The following is a 13,053-nucleotide window of genomic DNA, read 5'->3' on the forward strand; positions in this document are numbered from 1 at the left end:
CTACATCTGTAATAAAGTAATTGTAGTTCGCTACAAAAAAAAATGTAGTTTTTCCAACCACTGCTCTAGGACGCTAGCGTAAGATGTTCTTTCTTATGTTAGGAATGATTCTACTTGAGGATGTTTTGATTGTGTATAATTGTCCTGTTTTGAATTGAAGATAACTTTTAAGTATTGCGATAAAGTTTACATATTGTTATTGTTTAAACAAATGTCATTGATTTTCTAAATATGATTCACGTGTCATTTCCTTCCGGCTGACCACGATTTCAAATTTGTTTGGCCTAGTGAGATGACTTTTGCATAGTTCAGGTCTTTAATGGGGTAAAAACTTCGCTGCCCAAACTTCGCCGGACAAAACTTCGCCGATCCATTACTTCGCGCGGTCAAAACTTCTCGTGGACCAAACTTCGCGCGGACAAAACTTCGCGTGGACAAAACTGCGCGCGGTCAAAACTTCGCGTGGACAAAATTTCGCCGATTCATTGCTTCGCGTGTCTAAAACTTCGCCTATCCAGAACTTCGCGCATTCATAACAATGAACTTCCATAAACACATCATATAAACTTAGTTAACAAGTAAAAATATTTCTTTTTTCGGGGGGGGGGGGAATGATTTCCAGGAGCACATTTGACACACACTACATAAAAAAATAACTTTTTATAATGAATTACTTGATTGCAAGTTAATTGTGTAAATCCTAAAGGCCATGTCACACGTAGCGAAATTCGTTCAACCTGACGATCAACTTCGGTTCGACTCAACCGCGAGAGCGAATTCCGACCGGAAAATCCCCGTGTGCTATGCTTTCCGAGGTTGAACGTATTCCATTCAACTTTTTATCTTCTCGGCAAAAAAGTTGGATCAACCTCAACTTTCAGCCAATCAGGAGGAAGCAATCCTTTGACCTGTTACGTCAAAATACAACATGGCCGCCTGTAACAACATCAACAGCGTGTGCAAGGAATGGAATAAACTGCTGGAATAACTTCAGGTGAGTTATTATTACTATATTTTCGTCATAAACAAATATAAAACGTAATATTTCATAAACCTCCACCTTATTTTTGTGTTAAAAGGTCAATTTCTAGTTCAAAGTCGTCGTAAGAATTTCCTTGCCAAATTCGCCAATCTCGTAGTGTGCAATCTTGCCAAATCAATGAATGTTTGTAAACAATCTGAAGCAAGAGCAACGGTAATGGGTCAATCCGTAGAAATCACCCAGGGCGTGTTGTTCGACATTTTTGATTTTCCTAATTTTTTTACTAGTTAATTCTCACTACTAGGTGAGTTCAAAAGTGTTAAAAGAAAATTTTTTAGACTCATACTTTTATTTAACCCACCATTTTAAGTTTGCTTAGTTGCCGTTTTTTGGACCAAAAACAAGTTTTACGTAAATGAATCTAACTCGGTTAATTTTACATTTATCAGGACAAAACAAAATCCTACATCACCAGAAGGATGCCCCAGATACGATTTGCTTGCAAAATATTATTTAAATGGTGAGAAAGGTGAAGAAAAAAAATTAACAATTACAAACTGAAAATTATCATAAAATACGAGTTTTAGTGCAACAAAATTAGTAAAAGGAGGAGAGTTTCAGCTATATTTTTCTTCTTGTGTGGATAAAATATAGGACTACTTGCTGTAGGAGTTTTAAACTTGGAAACTTTGTCCTTTTTTTTTTGCAAACTTTTTCAAAAATGGAAAAAATCGAATTTTGGCTAAGTTTAAAGTCAAATATCTCAAAAGGGACTAGTGAAAATTATGAAATTGTTACAGGTAACACCTTTTTTATGACATAAAAATATGATTACAATTTGATGACAGAGACTCAACTGGTACTAGAGTTATAGAGCATTAAAGTTGGCCAAATATTGCATTTTCGCAAAGTTTAAAGCAAATTATTTCAAGAGGGACCGAGTGAAAAACAATGAAATTGATACACGTAGCACCTTTTATTGTATGAACCTATGATTACAATTTGGTGACTGAAATTCATCTGGTGTCAGAGTTATAGTGCATCAAAGTTGGCCAAATATTATTGCATTACACATACACAAAGTTAAATATTAATTCATAGATAAGCTTCACTTTCCAAACATTTAATAGCAACAAAAGTTCATCTTCTTTAATAAATTAAATTCATGCAATAGAAATATGCACAAAAAATAAACAAATGAATAAATGAAATAAATGTTTAGCTCCTTTGTCCTAAACATTTAAGTATATGCACATCATAAATCAATTGTTATTAATAACAACACATTTTTTTTTGCTACAATTTATCATCTTTTACTGAAGTTTTCTTCTGCATGTAAAATACCAGACACCCGGTTATCACAATCAGAGGCTGGAGGCAGATGTTATCGCTGAGATGACATCTGCCTCCAGATCGGTTATTCGCTCTTCCGGACTGATGAGTCCTAATAAAAACGAAACTGTAGTCTCTGGATATGATAACCGGGCTGTCTGGTATAACATGTGGATTGTTTAAAAACAGCACACACACCATGCCTATACTTTACGGAAATACATTGATTTTACGTTTCATAAAAGCTAGGGGGTACTTTGCCTGTCCTCCTCCCTGCATAATATTCATGTTATATATACTTGTCTAATTTGTTTTCATAATTTTGGATTATGTGAGAAAGAATTTCAAGTTATCGTGTACAGATGCAGTTATAGAGGTTGCAGTCAAAAACTGTTTGTTCCAGGGCGAAGTTAATTATTGTTGAACTTTGAAATGTAATTGAAATTATGTATTAATACATATGAGTGTGTGTGTGTATGAAGCTTATTGTAAATAAAGTTTATGTATAAATTTTATGTGTCAGTTTCTCTAAAGAATACTAGAAAAAATGAACTATTTTTAATTTTTTTTTTCTTTCTTGGTATATATTATAAAAGATAATGTTCTTTCAGTATGCTCTGTAAAAACATCTATAAAGCATTGTTCTTCTCAGAGAACAAAAGTAAAACATCTCACAATATCTTACTTAATTGAATGTACCTGCATGACTCAATTAAATCAATAGAACCATTTTAAGTCCAATTTTTCAAACTATGAAAAATAGTACAAGCCCGCCTAAATCAGTAGAAAAGTTGGTATTCTTGCATTCTATGTAACTTGTAAGCTATGCAATAAGTACTTTATACTCTTCAGTATTTAAAAATTTAAGTTTTGATTTTTTTTAAAGTAATAAATTTCATATGCATGTGTTAGAAAGATAAAATAGAATGGGTCATGTACAGAGGTTTCATATAAAAACAGTAGCATGTATATATAAAAGTAGAAAATTTTGTTATTCCACTTTTTGTGTATTGCTAAAAAGATTTCTATTTTAACAACTACACTTGGTGTACATTCAATAGCAAAATAATAATACTTAGACAAGATTGGGTTTTTGCCAAAAAAAAAACCTGTTTTTTACATGACCTGTTAAAAACTCCAATACTGACATTGATCACTTTTATAAACACATATGGTTTCCTGATGCTGAAAAATTATTTCACATCATATCATTAAAATTAATAGTTCAATTAATAAGTTTGATTAAAATTAATTGATAAATTTTCTTGCAAATTTGTTACACTGTAAAAGTAGTATGGATAACTGTTACAGCTTGTTTTCAAAGTAGTTTTGTTTTAAACTTTTTAATAACTTAATTTATTTGTAACAATTAGATACAATTAATTTTATCAATCAAAAAGGCTTTCTGGGAAAGGATTTATGCAATGTCTCTTTTCTTTTGAGTAAAAATGAAACTAAGTTGATCAGCACTCAATAGTTAAGTATAATAGTATCTAAATATTTTGAATGGTGCTATTTACTTTTTTTTATGTTATTAATTTTTTCTCTAATATAAATATTTTCTGTTTATAGAGGAACTAATAGTTGCTTGATACAACCAAAGTCATAAGTGTCGAAAACTTAAATACCAACTCTAATAGTTTTTGTAGCGGTTATCTCTCAATTCAGGATGTCTCAGCAAAAGTATGATGGGAAAGTTTTAGACAAAGCAATATACCCATGTTCAGTATCAATAGAGAGGATATTCTCCAGTTTTGAATTGATCCATTCGAAACTTAGAAATAGACATGGTGTGCAAAAGGATTTGAAATTAGTATTTTATCACTGCATGCTTTGAGGAGAAAAGATTTAGAGTGGGAATAAATGTAAATGTTGACTAAAGATGCAAATTTCATTAAAGTTTGAAAATTAAACTAGACAATGCATTGCCTTGCACTTTCAGCTTTAAAAAATTTAAGAAATAAATAGTCATTATTATTGTTACTATTCAATATACTGCTATTTCCAATACTTGTTATCCTATACTAATAGTAGCTCTTTTATTCATCTCTCTCATTCTACAGACAAGCAGCTTGTTGAATCAACATTCTGTTTGGTATGTTTTACTAAACATATATATATATATTTTTTTTTAAATCTAAAATAGTCGAAAAGTTTTCTCTAGTGTATGAAATCAAAATACTTTAAACTTAGAATCATTTGTTGTAATAATTTTATAGTAAATACAAATTTTTTAGTCAGGTTTTGGGCAGATAAATGTTTAAAAGTAATAACTCAGAAATGTCCATTTACTTGATTTATAATTGCTGTTATTAAATTTTGTCACATATTTTAAAGTGGTAGACAAGTTTACTGGTTTAAAAATCACAACTTTTGCATTAATAGACAAGTTATTTATAAATATCGACTCTTACTCAGGTCCAGATCTGCATGCCCGCAGGTGGGGGGGGGGGGGGGCAACAACCCAAGAAATTGGAAAACTTTTTAAATAAACGAATACACTTAAATCTTCAACGTTGCAAACAAATTTGGGACATTTCTGTAAAGTATCAGGATAATTAAAAGATTTTATTTTGGAAAATCAGCAAATGTGAAATAATTACATAGAATTAACTTAACATGAGCCACGAAAATGTCCGTTTCAAATAAAATTATTTTAAAAAAAACCTTTAAATACATTATGAAAAGCAGCAAGACTAATCAAAGTGTAAAAACGTAATAGTTACATAAGAGTTACCAACATTTGCAAAAAAAAAAAACTTGCTATTGGACCCAGAAAGGTGGATAAAACAAAAATTTTTATTGTAAAAAGTTTCTTATGGTCCATTAATTTTGTAATGAACTTTTATGTAAAATGAGAGGAAAAAAAAGCAGGAGTTAAGAATTTCAAACTCCCTCAAAAAAAAAAAAAACCCTTTGTACGATACTCAAAATAGCGAGTTAAAACATAAATAAATAATAATATTGAATTTTAAAAAAATAGTGAAGAAAAGCTCCCATGTTTTTATTCAATTCTTATCGGGGGAGGGGGGACAAAACTTACAGATCCAGGCCTGTTTTTACTCATTGTTATTAGGTAAAAGGACTGTTATCGCTGCATTGAGCTAGCAAAATCAACATGTTTATAAATCACTTTTTCATAATTTCGAAAGATTGCAACTTTCAAAACTGAAATTTATTTACAGCTTTGAAATAAATTGAGAAAAAAAAAACCCCATTCAATCCAAAAAACATCGCTCAGAGTACATTGTGCTAAGTCGCCTAAAATGATAGACAGAAGCCACGTTTAGGATCAACCCTTCGTTTGAGAGCCTGGAAACCCTGTTCAACTTCTCCAAGAGAAAGTTGAATGAAAGCTTGAAGTTGAGCGGGTAGGTTGAGCGAATTTCGTTACGTGTGACATGGCCTTAAATGAATTAAGGTATAGCAAGTTAAGGAAGTAATAAATTTGAAGATTAAATCAAGAGAAATTGATCAGTTTTCCACAAACGATTAATTGGTTTTATAATAACAATTTAATGTTCTATAGCTAACTAACTGAAAAATTTTTGATGATCAAAAATTTTGTATTTTATTTTAATTTTTTTAATCATTTATGCCGAATCCTATTTTAAAACTAGTTTTTCAAAATTTTGTTAGTAAAATTCAGAAGCGATCCCCCCTTCCCCCCTCAACTTGCTTTCCGCGGTGTTACTCATAATTCGCTCGCCTCTCCATTCGAGCGAGATATTGAGTGATCACAAATTTTTCATAATTTCAGGTTGCAAAAATGTTCCACTAGGAAAAATACCGAAATTAGTTACCTCTGGATTAGGTCGCTATATTGGATTATCTACCGAAAGCTAATTAACATAGATTATGTAGGGATAAAGTTGGGACTTTTACCACTAGTCCTTATAATGGAATGGTCGTTATAACGAGCACGATTGTATATGTAATTTGAAGATTTTTTGCACATTGAAACTAAAATAATTTAATTTTAAGAAGTTTTATTTTAGATGCGTAAAGTAATACACGCACGAAGTTTTGTTTTTGCAAAGTTCAGTAAGCACGAAATTTTGATTGCGCTTGTTGTTCAGAATGCGCTTGTTGCGAAGTTTTGTCCACGCGAAGTTTTGGCGGCTAAGTATTGTCCGGCGAAGTTTTGACCCATTACCGTCTTTAATAATGGGGTTGTTTCCGAAATTTCAACAGTATTTTTTTTCTGAAAGAGCATGCTTAAAAACATAGGTTTTAACCATTTAAAAATAATTTGTCTAAGTTTAGTATTTAAAAAATATATATATTAGTCGGTGAGAAGATTCAATTTCATTTTTACGCTTCTGCTCATGACATCACAAGTGATGAAATGCCATTCACTGCTGCCATCAGCACAAAGAGCAATATTTTGGAATTAGATAAAGATAAAAATATTATAGCACAATAATACTAAATGAATTTCATGTTTGCTTCATAAAAGCCTTTATTCAAAATTGTCATTATGATTGTTATTAATATTACTGTTTAATTTCAACCTTTTTTTAAACAATGTGCAAACATTCAGCGTGCCAAATGGAGTAGCGCCCCAAAGTACATCACTTGTGACGTCATAAAGAACACTTCTTATTTCCAAACCCGGACATGATAAGAAAATTAAATAAAAAAAAAACAACTATTGGGGAAAAAAAATTTTTTTCTATCTTCATGATATTTTTTTTTTTTTTTTTTTGCTTATTCTATCAATTTCAGTTACTAAAAGTATCACTTTTGACTGAAGGAAACAACCCCATTTTCAAGCCAACAGCCTAGGACGTTTTCGCAGTTGTTTAGAAACATTTGAGAAATTCGATTTCTCAGATTGAACAAAACAACGGGCAACACGGAGCTTCTTTGAGGGCTGCATACGACTCAAAGGCCATAGGTTGGGCCTCACTGCCTAAAGTTAATACTTTCATCGTAAATCAATACACACTATCTAGAAAACACATGGATGATAACACGGGGGAGCAAGGCACCTTGGACTTATCTTTGCTTGAGTCATTGGCACCGAAGCAGAGATTGTTATGGGTAAGATGGACAGAAAAAAAAATTAATTTGAATTTTGACATCTTGAATTCAAATTATGTTTTTCGTAATCACGAGTGTGTGTATGTAGGCGTGTGTGTTTGTGTGTAGGGGATATGTGTATGTGCGTGTAGGCATGTGTGTTTGTGTCTGTGTGCTGGCATAAGTGTGTGGGTAGTTGTGTGTATGAATGTGTGTGGGGGGTATGTGTATGTGTGTGTAGCCATATGTGTTTGTGTCTGTGTGCAGGCATGAATGTGAGGGCAGTTGTGTGTATGTATGTGTGTATATTTTTGTGTATGTGTTGGTGTCTGTATGTATGCGTCTGTGTATGTTGTGTCTGTATGTGTTTGTGTGTGTTTGTGTATGTGTATGTATGTGTTTGTGTATGTGTATGTGTGTGTAGTTGTGTATGTATGCACGTGTGTGTAGGACATGCATGCAACCTGGAGGCTTCTTTCGCTATAAGAGCAGCATCGTGAGGAGCCGGTCGACGGTGATGGTGCAGAGGGTGGCGGTAGGAAAATAAAATGATAGGACGCCAAAAACAGTCAAATGAAAGCAATAAGCAATCGTGATTCCTAAAAATTAAAATTAAAAAAAAAAAAAAACGTCCTGTCTACTCGAAAAACTTTCGTTTCATTTATTTTTTGAGATGTTGAAAAAATGAACTTCATACATTTTAATTTTTTGTAGTGAAGGTTTTTTACACCTATTATTATTATTATTATTATTATTATTTAATATTTGTTTAGAGGAGGCAAAAACTTTCCCAGAGAAGGCGGTCCCTCCAACTGAAGATACTGCTTCTAAAGAGGGGAAAAGTAAACCTGGTAAAAGTTTAAGCTTGATATTTTTGCATTTGAATGAACTGTTTCGACAGTTTTATCAATTGTAAGAAACTTGTTTTCCTAGTGCATTATATATTGCTTCACTTTATTATACTTTCTTTATAGGTAATGATAAATGCGATGATTGTGGAGAGACTTTTGTCGATAGAGAAAAGTATTCTCATCACTTACTTTCTAGCTGTACATCTAAAACAACAGACGACACTGCTTCGAAAGAGGATAAAAGTTTTTTACCTGGTAAGACCCTAAAGACACTATTGAAAAATATTCGAAAAACCAGTACCAAAATGATACTAAACCGGGTAGTATTTTTACTGGAGTAAAGAAAATCATACCAGAAAGTTAAATTCCGGTATGAAATCTTACTGGACATTTGGAAACCAGTATCAATTTATACTGGATTTTTTAATACTGGTTTTTAAACATACTGGAAATTTTGAAACCAGTGTCAAATTTAATCTGGATTTTTCTAATACTGGTTTTTAAACGTTTTTGTACCTGTATCAATTTAATCGGACTTTTTTTAATAGTGGTTTTTAAACGTACTGGAAATTTTGAAACCTGTGACTAATCACACTGGAAATTTAAATGCCGGTATGAAATCTTACTGGAAATTTTGAAACCAGTATCAATTCATACTGGAAATTTCGAAAACCAGTACCAGTTTAATCTGGGTTTTTTTTAATACTGGTTTTTAAACATTCTGAAAGTTTTGGAACCAGTATCAATTTAATCTTGATTTTTTAATACTGGTTTTTAAACATACTGGAAATTTTGAGACCAGTATCAATTTATACTGGAAATTTTGAAACCAGTATCAAATTTAATCTAGATTTTCTAATACTGGTTTTTAAACGTACTGGAAATTTTGAAACCATTATCAATTTAATCAGAATTTTTTTAATAGTTGTTTTCAAACGGACTGGAAATTTTGAAACCTGTGTCTAATCACACTGGAAATTTAAATGCCGGTATGAAATCTTATTGGAAATTTTGAAAGGAGTATCAATCAAGGACGGATCCAAGGGAGGGGCGATAGAGCCGAGAGATTGGAACTTTCTTCGTGTATATTTTCTATGCATATTAAAAAGCAATTTTACCTAATAGTCGATGGTAATAGAACAAAGGGAGCTCTTCCCCGGAATTTTTCCGGAACTGAAGTCTTGAAAACACAATTGTAGCACATCTCTTATTACTCTGCGGATAGAGACCGGATCTTTCAACGGGATTTTTTCCAAAGGTGAGGTTCAATCTCATTTTTTGACGATCTTAGATGATATTAGGGATTGGTTCAAAAGCTTACCCTGGATATTTTTTGAAAGAAACACAACTGTAGGACACCTTTGATTACATAAGGGTAAGCAATGGGGTTCAGTACAATCCTTCGACATCTTTTAGAAATTGAAGCTCTTTAGAGTAAAGAGTGAAAAACAATCGCCCCCTCCTCGAACGATTCTGGATCCGCCCTTGGTATCAATTTAACCTAGATTTTTTAATAGTAGTTTTTAACGTACTGGAAATTTTGAAACCTGTTACAAATCACACTGGAAATTTTGATGCATGTATAGTTTTTACTTCCTTTTACAAAAAAGGAAATATTGTATTCGCGAAAAAAATTTCACCCAAAAATCGGCCTTAATTTCCATTTTGCTCACCCCTAAATGAATGTTGAGTTTTTGTCAACCCGACCACACGTGGATATGTGCCTAAGAACGTACAGACACCCGAAATATCCATTTTGACGATCCCCGAGTTAATTACAACGAGTTTTCTCGTGACGTCCATATGTGCGTATGTATGTTGCATAACTCAAGAACGGAATGTCCTAGAAAGTTGAAATTTGGTACGTAGACTCCTAGCGGGGTCTAGTTGTGCACCTTTTTTTTTGGTTGCATTCGCATGCTCCAAAGGGGGATCTTTTGCCCGTTTTTAGGGGGAATCATTGTTAATTTCGATGTAAACTCACGTGGTGTTATAATTTGGCGGACACTTGGCGATATATCGCCAGTCTTTTGGTCGCCAATTTTTATCGCCAACAACTTGGCGACAAATTTGGCAATTTTTTATCTATTTATTTTTTTTAATCTGGTTTCAATTTGGCCACTGTTGTAGATATTTAGAGAGTAAACTATTGAATCATATTAAAACTGCCAATAATGAGAAAATGACATTAAATTGGAGTAAAAGGAAGTCATGTGATGCACACATCAGCTTGTTTTACTTTAAGATCATAAACTTGATTTTTCCAACCGTTTTATTGTGTTTGTAAATAAGCAGTTGTTCTTGTAGATTCTTTAAATTGTTTGATTCTACTCTAAATGAATTATCCATTTAGAAATTATCTATTCAGAATAGACAATTTTTCTACCATTTAAAACATTTTGAATGGTCTTATTGTGGAAAGTCTGATGTCGATAGAAAGGGGTATTTCGAATTAAGTGATTTATGGTTGTACATCTAAAACAACTAACGATAGTGTTTCCAAAGAGGGTTAAATAGTCCAGGATCTGACAGCACTTCTGTAGGAAAGTTCGAGTAGGGAAAGTTTCTTTTCAAAAATGTTTAGTAGGTGTCCTAGAAAGTATTTTGGATTCGGGTGGACATCCGCCACCTGGTCACTTCTCCTGCTATGACGTCATCAAAGATGGCGGCCGCTCGCTCTCATAAATGCTAATAGTACTTCGATAGGAAGATTGAGTACGGAGAATTTTTCTTCAGAAATGTTTAGTAGGTGTCCTAAAAAGTATTTAGAGCTTATGTGGACATCTGTCAGTTCGTACATTTTTTAGCTATGACGTCATCAAAGATGGCGGGCGCGCGCTTTCATCCCCATATAAGTCAAATTTATGTTAATACTCAACCAACAAAAATGAAAATTTGGCCAGTAAGTTACAATTAGTGCTTTTAAGGCAAATAACAATGTATTTTTACTACTGCTATAGCTTAATAACTATTTTTTTTATTTTTTTGTTGTACTTAATAAAATTATATTTAAAAGGGGTTGTTACAAGTTGGTTGCAAACCTGTACTATTACACTTACAGAAAGAGCAACAGGTTACTTCATTTGCTCTATAAGTACACTAAGATTTGGCACATTTCAAGCAATTATATGCTCCAATAAAATCAGTTGGAAATCTCTGTAAGTTCTTTTCTGGCATCAAATCATCATCTACCACTGCAAAACCAAATTCACAAGGATCTAAGTCAACAGCAACATCGTCAATAGAATGTCGTTGTAGGTATATGTAAAAATATGATCTTAATAAGTGGCCCTTAACACTTCTGCTAGTAGGCGGCAAGTTATCAGTGTCAATATTTTTCGCATGATGATACAACCATAACTGAAGTTCATCTAAAGATTTACAGAATGACCCTTTTCGCAGTACTTGCACTAAGTATTCTTCTGCAGATTTAAGATTTTGCTCTATATAAATCCAGTCAGACGATACGCCAAAACTCTCCAAATACTCTACAGATGCACAATGAAGAGCAGATTTTTTTGGTACCAAATTTACTTGTATAATCTGATCCAGATAGTGCGTGGATGGCAGGAAGCAACGAACATAAGTTTTCACCTATTTTTCGGTGAATATCATTAACAGATAAGAATCGTGTATTATCACCAACTCCGGTACGCACCCCAAAGTTCCTGAACACCAAATCGTTGAAGAGTAAAATAGTGAAACAAAGCTAACACCATTATATCAGTGTCAGTGCTAACAATAATGATTTTAGTGAACCCACACAGGGATGCATGTTTTGAATGAATCAACATTCTGAAATCAGCTTCCTCTACTGTCAGACAGTTTAACTCTGGGTGATTTATCTGTTTTCCACTTTTCACAGATGTACAGTTAAATATAACATCATCCTCTTCATTACCATGAAAGGCACTAAAAGTGTGGTTGGTATTATGTGGTGTTTGAGTCAAAGAAGCTGTCACTGTATCAGCAATGAACTTTTGCAATATCAGTTTGTTTCTTGAAGATCCTCAAAAGCTGCTGAGTTGGACAGGCAATGGAATATTTTCTGAGATTTTGACCACATCTATAACGATGCTTCTACCTTGTCTTTGCACCCTTTCTAACTTTTTAGGAGAAATTTGCGATAACTGTCAAAAATGTAATATACTCTTCCACAGTTGTTGGTGATGCTCCCAATGTATGACGAAAAAGCTGAAACAGCTCCACCAGAGGTTTTATTTTCATTTGTCATAACCTTTCGTACAGAGTTCATGACGTTGACTATAAAACAGGTTTTATCGTCAGGCTTGAACCAGGAATCATCACTGGTGCTACCATAAGATGTTTCCAGCTCTTTTAACAATGCACTTTTTTGTGGTTTTACCATTAGCCCTTGGTCACTGAACAGTGAAGTTTTCAGATAGCTCATAACGAAAGAGCTCTTGCATGTCATACGAACGAGCCTGAGCTATTTGTATCATTTAGTGAGATGACATGTTCGATATCTTTTTAGTAACTTTCCTTGTAGCACCTATACTTTGCGCTTTGGTGCAATGAAATGGTGGTAACATGGCTTTATGGATGATGCTTTATATTCTTACTGTTTTGTCCTTGCATCGTGTTTTCCGCAATGTACAATACATCTCTTCGCCGGTTTTAAATAATTTTAATATTTTTTCCTTTGTATCCTGGAAAACCAGTGCTTTTGTTAGCCGATTGTGCAGTGGATGAGGAAGCATATGCATATCAAACGGATTACCTTTGTGTAATATACATTTAAACATTGAGACAACCTTTGCATCTATGATCTGAGTTTTCTTCTTCGAAAATTCATGGTGAATGTTCAAACCTTCGACAAAAGCCAGAGTCTGTTACCTCTCG

This window comes from Uloborus diversus, chromosome 10 (assembly GCF_026930045.1).
Source record: "Uloborus diversus isolate 005 chromosome 10, Udiv.v.3.1, whole genome shotgun sequence".
NCBI classification, from domain to species: domain Eukaryota; kingdom Metazoa; phylum Arthropoda; class Arachnida; order Araneae; family Uloboridae; genus Uloborus; species Uloborus diversus.